The following is a 10677-nucleotide window of genomic DNA, read 5'->3' as shown; positions in this document are numbered from 1 at the left end:
TATGACAAAAAATTACGCACTGAAAATAAGGAAGAATTTTTATGATATATAGCTGATTATACAATTCATCATAAATTTCGTGCTCACCGGTAGGTTATTCTAATTCCCTACAGGAGTTTATAAAAAAATGAACTTCAAACTGTATCCTTACACTCTTGGTTCTTCAACTATTACTAATAAATAATGACCTGAAACAATACAATCAAACCATTAGAGACTTTGGGGACGGGATATTCTAACTTATTAGCTAATTTCAATACAGCAATCTTAATAATTAATAATTTTTAATCTCCTTAGAAATAGTGATTATTTTTCTGTGCAACTCCGCAAATGTGTTAATATCATGGATTTTTTTACGATCATAGAAGAATTGGAAAAGAAATGTTAAAATCTATTAAAAAAAAATATTTAAAATTTGAAATTTTTATTACACTTGTTTAACAGTTTTATTGATAATTATAACTAAAATTTGTTAAATTTTTGAATAAAACCATTTATTGCATTTCAATAATAATTTTTTTGTACACAGTTGTAATTAAATGCTTTATAACAACAGAAGCATCAAAATTAATCTCCAATGCATAATGTAAACGGTGCAGATTTAATTATAAATTAAATGGAAGAATATATATTTTTAAAATAATAACTGAGAAATACAATGCGCACATATATTATATATATTATATTGTATTCTTTCTTTACTCAATATTCTTGTTCTTGTTTTTTTAAGTTATTTTTTCAATATTGTCAATACATTATATTATAATTGTAGTCTCGGAAATACTGTGAAATTTCTAAAAATCTCGGCTTTGAACTAAAGGCTGAATATGTTAATGTACATTTTAAGTTGTGAAATTGAAAACGGAGAAATTCACAAGAAAATTCTTATTTAGCAATGAACAAAATATCAATTTATTGAAGAAAACTATATTACGTGTTACCTTTTTATTATTGTTCACGTGAACTACTTCAGGTAGTAGTTACCATTCGATAAACCATAAATCTATATGTCGCTTTTTAAAATATTAATTTTAAAAATTAAATTAAATTACTTAATTTTTGGAAACAGTATTTAACACCATTTAATGCAGACAAAGCATGCATATGCACCGATTTTTAATAGATTTCATCTGTTATGCGTACTTTACTTTTATCCATTTTTATGATATGAAATATAGCTTTTTCATTTGCATAAATACATATGTATGTATTTCTATCTTTCACAAAGTAATGCCGGCTTCACTTCTTATTTAATTCAATTTTTTTTAAGTATTTACTTCTCAACAAATTTGTATGTTTAATTAAATAAACAAGTAAAACAGAAATACACTTTTCAAGTCTCTGCTTATAACGATTTATTATAACTTGTTTTAATAACTTTAATTTAAATTTTTACTTTAAAACACTCTGAAGGTCAACTAACGTTTGAAATATTTCAAACGAAACAATTACTTTTATATCATTTCATCAGTTCCTCCCTTGCTCAATATCTGTAAACATTTCAAGAGCATAAAAAAGCAGGTGCATGCGTAGTACAATCCTTGAATGGAATACCGTGGGCTTTTTTGGTATATTCAAGTACAAAATTCTTAATACATGCAGTTTATATACCGAAAATAAATTCAAATACCGAAATCGAATGACATAGAAGCTGATTAGGAATAAAAATATTAATATTTCACGGAAAATGACGAAATTGAAAGGAAAATCCATATAACATCTTCCGTTTGTAATAATGGTAAAAGTGTAACTACTATTTTTTATTTCCAGTTAGAAATAATAAACAAATCTAAGTGTATATACTCACAGTTACTTTAAGTAGTTTTCTCCACCTATATGAACAATATGAACCACCTATATGAACAAGATGTGTTCCCAACCCAAAATATTACATAATGGAAAGCATTACGATTTTGTTCTAAGAAGGATATATAGCAATGATTCTTGTTGCACTGTATGCAAATAGTTTCAGTTTTTGGGTAATATATTTAAGATTTAGTGCCAATGTGTTCGTGTGTATCGTTAAGTCGGTTTATAAGTTAACAGCATATTTCGATTATTCTTTGGATTACAGTATGTAATCTTTTAATATTCAAAACTTCTTTCTACTTCATCTTGCGCTTTCACATTTATTTATTTTGATGTACATATTTGCTTAAGTTAAGCAATATGGATAAATAAGATTTACTTTATCACAATTTTGTGTGTTGATTTATCATTGCTTCTTGACGAAAAAAAATACTGTAAAAGCTCAGCAATGGCTTCAAAAGTGTTATCCAGACTCTGCTCCATCGAAAAGAATCATTGTTATTGGTTTGTTGCATTTAAACGTGGTCCTACAGACACCGATGATGGTGAACGTTCTGGGCGTCCAGTTGAGGTGGTTACTCCAGAAAACATCAAAAAAGTCCAGAAATTGGTTATATCTGATCGTAAATTTAAATTGCGTGAGATCGCTTAGATCGTAAAGATATCAGAAGGCAGTATGTTTACAATTATGCATGAACATTTGAGCATGAAAATGATCTTTTTAAAGTGAGTGCCGCGTTTACTCACAGTCGATCAAGAACAACTATGTGTTGATGATTCAGAGCAGTATTTGGCCATATTTACCCGTAATAAATCATATTTTTTGCATCGATGTGTGACAATAGATGAAACATGGATCCATCACTTCACTCCGGAATCAAAACGATCATCATCTGAATGGACTTCAGCCGATGAACCACGTCCGAAGCGTCCAAGTGCACAACAGTCAGCTGGGAAGGTTATGCCTTCACTATTTTGAGATGCACATGGATAATCTTCATTGATTATCTCGAAAAAAAAAATCATCAATAGTAACTACTGCATGGCATTATTGGATCGTTTGAAAGCAGAAACTGTGACAAAACGACCGCATATGACTGAGAAAAAAATTTTGTTTCACCAAGACGATGCACCATGTCACAAGTCAATAAAAAGGATGGCAAAATTGCACGAATTACACTTCGAATTGCTTCTTCATGTACCGTATAGTTCAGATCTGGCTACCAGCGACTACTGACTATTCGCTTATCTCAAAAAAATGCGCGCCGGTAAAAAACTCTTCTCAAATGAAGAAGTAATTGCTGAAACTGAAGCCTGTTTTGAGGTAAAAGACAAATCCTTCTACAAGCACGGCATCGAGAAGTCAGAGAAGCGTAGGAATGATGGTATTGTCTTTGAAGGAGATTATATTGATGAGTAAAATCGATTTTTGGCAGAAAAAAATTTATTTTTCTTAGTTAATCAAATCAAAAGACTTAGTGATGTGTTATATGCGAAATTAGTATTTTTTCAAATTTTGGCTTTTGTAATTGTCAGTTTATTTAGTTTTGTAAATGCATTTCTTATAGATTTAAGGTGTCAAACAAACATTTCTAAATAACTCTAGATTTAAAATATAATACGCAGCTTCATTAAAACAAATAAAAAAGAGGCAGTTAAAAAGTTTTTTAATTTATGTACTCAGATTTTTAATTAAATTATTATCCACCGTTATTGAAATTTGTTTGTTTTGTTAAAATCACAAGCAATAATATGTTAAAATATTTTAAAATATATCATGGAACTTGTGTTGCAATATATTTCACCCTAATCTATTTTTAACATGTGTCCATCGTAGTACTTGCCTACATTGGCTATTTGGGTAACGTGACTTCGAACAATATTTGACGTCTGTGTTGCAGCAGTAAAAAATTCAATTAAATCTGTGATGCATTAAAACGATGCAAAAAAAAATAATAATACTGAATTGTCTGATGAAAGCGTCGCAATGGGAGTTAAAATTACGTTAAAAGCGAAATTAATGTAGGCAATATATTTACCTCCCTTAATTCATTCATATTCTCGGTAAATTCATTCATATTCAGTATTCTCGGTAACACATTTGATCTCTGCCTAGATGCAATACAAAATCTATTTCGGTTTTCTACAAATTTTACAAAATTGAAAAAATTTTGTTTTTTTTCCTGGGTGTTGAGAAATCTAATTCTATATTTTTACTTTTGTATAATAAAAACAATATGCTTAGTTTGAATAGAAGAATGAAGAATAAAGAATGAATTAGATTCACTTCATTACATTATATTGACTTTGTCACGATTGAAAAAAATATTAAAATATATATAGTCTATGTACGATCACTGTTAAATGTGACCCTTTGGAAACCCATATAAGGGCTATGGTCTGACTCTCTAAGCACCACTTCTAGAGCATTTGTTACGCTCCACCTACATTTTTCTTTGAAATATGTTTACACAACATATTTATAATTATATAATTATATATCTCATATAAATAAAGTAGTTCTCCTCATCAGTTCCCAATTCTTTAGTTATGTCACCCTGTTTATGTTTTTCTTTCGACGGGGCATATTATATTTCAAAGGCGCACACCGTGTATGTATGATTATGAATTTTTGGGGGTTAATAAACAGAATTAATTGTAATAAAGAAAATTATGACTTGACTTGCATGTAATGCACAAGTTCTTCTAAATTAATTTCAAATCGATTTTTGGTGAAATTTTATACTGGGTTCATACGAAACTATGACAAAGCACAGGGTATGAAAGCACAGAGTATGAAAGCACAGAGATTGCATTTCAAATTAGTGATGTGCAGTGAAAGGATCTGATGACAGGCGCATTGGTGAAGTTTTTGTTGCACAACATTTATGTTGCTTTATGTTTAGATTGCTGTTTTGATATGTTTCCAACAATTATATCAAAAGGGAATAGAAACAACGACTGTTACGTGCAAGACGTTGGAAATATGTATACGTAAGAAATATGGTTTTTGTTGGCGCTAACGACATATTTTATTTTTAGTGTATATATTGAATGCATTAGTAACTTCATTGGAAAACAAAAAATAAACTTTGTTGCTGTTGTTGTTATCCAACATCAAATTTTGGACAATTTTTGCATATTTTTGCTTCTATGCCTTCTGATGTTTTTTTAGAAGCTAAGCTTGTAAATAAGTAGCTATAGCAACAAAGCAAAATAATAATTAGAAGGTGATAAATATTGATGTATGTGCGTATGTATGTAAGTACATGCGAACAGTAGAAAAAGTCTACGTCCACCCACAATATTTTTCTTAAATTTCGCATAACTTTTTTAATTTTTACTCAAATTGATTTCTATTTTCTGATTTATTTTAACCAAAGAAAACACAATAAAGTTCAAACATAAAAAATTTACAGTTATTTTGTAGAAAAAAATTAAACACAATTATACGCAAAAGCAACAAGCAGAAAAAGTCTACGGATATTTCTAAATATTTACATTTACCGTTAATTTAAATTCGCTTGTAAGCATAAATGTGTCATTAAATGATATTTAATTATCAGTTGATTTCCTAAAAGTTTAAAAATTAATCATATAAAAATATTTTCTTAAATAAACGGTAAAGCTTTGTGTTCAAAATACAGAATAAAAATAACTCCAAACAACGAATTTAATTTGTACAATGGTTTTTCGGTTTATTAATTTACAAGCATTACTTTTATCGTCACAACGTGTCGCAAATCCAACACCCTGTTAGCCACAAATTGTTTCAACTTACCAGGATCAGTTCGACTTACCACCAAAGTGTTGTGGTGTTATCGGTCCAACAAATACATCGTGATGGCCGATGATTAAGTGTTTCTTTAAGTTTGCATAATAGTTTCGCAGTCAAACAAATGTTGTAAATCACCACGAAAGTCTTGCCAAGCATGCGCCAATTCGTCTGGCAATTCTTCATCCCAATTTAATCCGGTACGTCAAAGCTGTTGTAGAAAAATCTGTCCTCGAATAGCCACTGGAGCCAGGAACCCAAGAGGATCAAAGAGTTTGGCTATGTCAGAAAACATTAACCGCTTGGTGTAATGATGGTTGTCAATATCTAAATTGATTGTAAACCCAAAATTATCGAATTTTGTAAACCAAATAAGCCCTAGTGCTTTCATTTCATGTTTCATGTTAATTTCTAAAGTGTCACTATGATCCTTCACGTTATCTTCAAGAGTATTTAGGACTTCAGTTGAATTGGAGTTACATTTTCGTAAATTAAAACCAGTAGTTGCTCATAGTGTCTGGATTTCATGTAATTTTTCTGCAGCTTCTGTAGGATGGTCGCCACCTGACAGCACATCATCAACGTAGAATTCTTTTAAAATCGAATTTGCAACTTTTGGAAAGCGTACTTGTTCATCTTTTGCTAACGTGCGTAAGACTTTTATTACAAGACATGCGGCATAATTTGTGCCATATGTTACAGTGCGTAACCGAAACGTGTTTAGCACCTTTTCAGGTTGGGCACACCATATGATAAGCTGTAAATCTGCCTCTTTGGTATGAACGAAAATTTGACGATATATTTTTCCAATATCACTCCATTGCAATATGATATTCGACAAATCGTTCTGCAGCTTCGGTCCTATATGGAGGCAATCATTAAGAGATATCGTACTAGCACATTTTTTGGATGAATCAAAGACGACGCGTAGTTTCGTGGTGGAACTTGATGCCTTGTAGACGCCGTGATGAGAAAGCTAACATGTTCGATTCGATTCATTTAAATTTTGAACCACCTCCATGTGACCACATGCTGAGTATTCGTACGTAAAGTCATGATAAGTTTATTCAATGCCGGATTTCGAGAGAGCCGTCGCACAGTGTGACAAAACACAAAATTAGGCGGTCATAATTCGATATTTTCGGAACCAGTAGAGATATTGATATGAAATTTTCCTAAAATATAGTTTTTGAGTTGATCTTTCTTTTAAATCTAATTTAAACCAAATCGGTCTACCGGAACTACCCAAAATTTTTGCCCAAACATGGGGATTTTACCGTGGTCTTAAGATTACTTAAAAACTATGATAGGTAGAAAGCTGAATTTTGGTGTCCGGAAAACTTACGTTATTATCTAGATTTCAACATTTTTTTAAAGTTTTCCGCCCACTGCCAAACCCACCCCCCATACAAAATTTTCATATTAAATCATTTATTATCGTTAAAAATACTTTTGCACTTATTGGACTACATATATGCGTGACTTACATAGCAACACAACTCTATGCAAAAAATGGGCGTGATCCGCCCATTAGTTCCTAAGTTATTTGGAGTTTATGCAACTTTAGCGAAATTATGATTTCGTAAAAATTTAACCAATTTTAAACCCTTACAGCTTTTTTACTATTCATTCAAAAATGATCATTTTTAATTTTTTTTAAAGCTTACGATATAATGAATAACAACATTATGTGTAAAAAAAATTTCAATTTTAATTATCAATAAAATTTTATTAGCGAAATTGCACAAAAAGACAGCATTTTTTTCATGGCCATTTTCACTTCTATCGGCGATACCCAAAAAATGTGTCCGAGTTTTTTCATGAAATTTGTCCTATTAATAGCCAAATAGTTACACTTTACAATAAAATAAAAATTGGCCTGCGCACTCTATGTTTTACACCTATTTCAGGCCTCAGAATCCAGCGAAAAATTACGAAAAATATTGCCTTCAATAAACCCCATTTATTTCAACAACAAATTCAATGAGTAATAACAAAAAGACATTTATAATTTTATAAATATTTAATTTATTTATATTTCAAATTTCAACTAAATCGGTTGAAAAATAACGAAGTTATAACACATTATGTTCAGACATTATGTTCAAATTAGATTTAAAAGAAAGATCAACTCAAAAACTATATTTTAGGAAAATTTCATATCAATATCTCTACTGGTTCCGAAAATATCGAATTATGACCGCCTAATTTTGTGTTTTGTCACACTGTGCGTCGCTGTCTAGCAATGCCAGCGCATCGTTTTTACTAGACTTAAGTTTTAATAAATCAGCATTCTTCTTCACCGGAAGTCTTACAACATATCGACCAGTGTCGTTAGTACAGTTGAAAGTTCAAAAAAGTTTTCACAAAATATTTCATCGTTTGTACTTCTTCTAATTCCCAAAACTTCCGCAAAGTATCGTCTAAGGAAGCTTGGGTATGATAGTACTTCATTCAGCATTTTTACGATGTATGTTTAGGTTCAGAAAATCCACCAAAAACAACGCAGCCTAATTGAGTGTGTTGAGCAAAATTACGTTGTTTGTTAAACTACGTTTCACTTCATCAAGTACAACGGCAGCGTAGTCCGAAGCGCTCATAATAATGTCTATCTAACCTGGAGCATGTAACTCTGAATCGGCTAAGTCTAAGTTCAAAAAATCTTCAAACTTTTCTTTTAGAATTGCAGTATTTGGGCTAATGCTACCTAATCGAAGCAGTGTTAATGCAATGCCGTTCATCTGAAAGTTTGATTTCATAGAGTGAATTGTGAATAAAATCAATCCTTTAGCGTAGGCAACATTTTCACCATTGGCCTCATTTACAGGCATTTTAACATGAGTTTTGTTGAGTTTTAATCGTTGGACGATAAATTCACAACTTTATTTGCAACCGCAACACAAGTGTTGTTTGATGCCACTACGTAATTTTTGGCTTGTGGTGTTACCTTCAGCTCTGTATTAGTGTGATTTGACGACTCGTTATTTATTTGATGATCATGTAGAAGAGTGTGGTGTTTTGCATTGCATCACAAGCAGCAATATTTGGACGGGCAGTCGTGATACATGTGCCCCGTTCTTAAACAATTGATGCATAAGTTTCTCATTTTGACTACGTCACGTCTTTGTTGCTCAGGGATATGTGGAAAATCATTGCAATACGGCAACAAATGCTTACTTTTACAATGGAAGCACTGTTGAGTAGTTGTATGGTAACGTTTTAAATTTTTTACTTTGTTTAATGTGGTAGTTCTCTTAATATGGTTATGATTATCGGTTACACTATTTACAATTCCCAATGACTGCACTCGATTCTCTAAATATATTATTAGCTCTTCAAATTTCGGGATTTCCTCCGAATTGCATGTTCGGATTGCGATTGTATTTTAGGATCTAGTTTATTTAATAGAATAAACACTAACCAATCATCCCAGTGTTGTACGGGCCGACCAAGGTGTTCCAACGCACGTACGGCGGAAGTAATAGTATCATAAAGTAAGTGCAAACTTTGTGGAGAATCGTCGAGAAGCGCAGGCCCTATTTAGTTTCGGCCCTTTGTAGTGCCCTGTAATACCACCCATCATATGCGACTATTATTCAGCCCTATGTGTATATCATGATGCCTATTTAGAAGCTCATGTGAACCTGAGTCTGTTTTGTAAATCTGAGGTGGACGAACAATTTACCAAATTCCTGGATGCCATGGTAAAGCATCAACATCCCACCCCTATGCAAAAGCTGCTACAACAGTTGTTCCACAGCACTTTCAGTTGTCTTCGCACACATCCAGATATACTTGTTGTTCAGAAGTCTCTATGTGTTTTACGTGATTCCCTGCCGTGGAGGCTTAACATCACGTTACTCAAAAGGAAACGTCTTAATACAAAGCGTCAATAAGCGCCCCTTGGTATTAACTCCGCAGGTTTCAATTAAGAAATGTGTATAGGTCATAACTTCCATCTTGGTTTAATGCGAGGCCTAACTAAAAGCTCTGCTACAATGTGGGCTGTAGCACCCGGTGATGAATACGCAACTCCACGTCGAATGTACTATAATGTTTCTCAATCTTCCCACGTGAGTTTGGGTATTAACCACAGCCACTTCAAAGCCAACACCAATGGTCAGTACAGCCGAAGCTGCCGGGCCACTGACCCCCGAAGTACCAGATCGGATCATCTCTGGTCAGATGGCGCAAGTGCCGTGCTCACTTACTGCCATACGTACTTCCTATAACGGTACCGGATTGGCACCGGAATTTTAGTTACCTTCTACGACAAACATATCTACTGCGGGAATATTCTAAATCCCTTACCCGCAGGGGGCATACTTGTTGCTCAGGCAGACAAAGGGAAAACCACAATCTTAATATCTAAACACGACTATATCTCTAAGGTGAACGACTGGCTCCAAACCTACATCAAAGCCGGTTATTGCATTAAATATGCTGGCGACGCAAATCTCCTAGTACGAAAACTGAGTGGACATTATCGGCTGCTGGCACGTCTATTGCGTCACCTTTATAGTACTACCAGAAATCTATTTCCCCATAGCATCTATAAAGAATAACAGCAACGACTCTTAGAAAAGTCTATTTTACCATATTTATATGGTACCATTAAAATATATAAAGCTGAACGTCCAATTCGTCCCATATGTAGCCCCATACATTGTTTCACTAGTCCTCTCCACAAATTATGCCGCCACCTATTCCAACTGATTCTAAAAAATCGTATATCCACACACAACATCACTGATATTAACCATTTAGCCGATCATTTATTGTAATTACGGCCCGCCCACCCCTGGGTATGTACTGTTAACCATGGACATAAGGGATATGTACTCCCGTACTCGTATCTCTTCCTTAAGGCCACGACTTCAGGATTTAATGGAGGAACCATGGTTTCAGAGTACTTGCCCTATCAACATCGAATTACTCCGCCAACTGCTCCACTGCATCCTTCATTTCGGAAATTATTTCACTTTTGATGGTTCCTTGTAACATCAGCTAAAGGGATTGCCCCAAGGTGGTTTACTAGCTACAACATATCTTGATTCTCAAATTGAACTCTACTACGACGATTTATTCCTATC

The sequence above is a fragment of the Teleopsis dalmanni genome, chromosome X (assembly GCF_002237135.1).
Source record: "Teleopsis dalmanni isolate 2A chromosome X, ASM223713v2, whole genome shotgun sequence".
NCBI classification, from domain to species: Eukaryota; Metazoa; Arthropoda; class Insecta; order Diptera; family Diopsidae; genus Teleopsis; species Teleopsis dalmanni.
The sequence above is the reverse complement of the archived record's forward strand: the minus strand, read 5'-3'. Positions refer to the sequence as shown.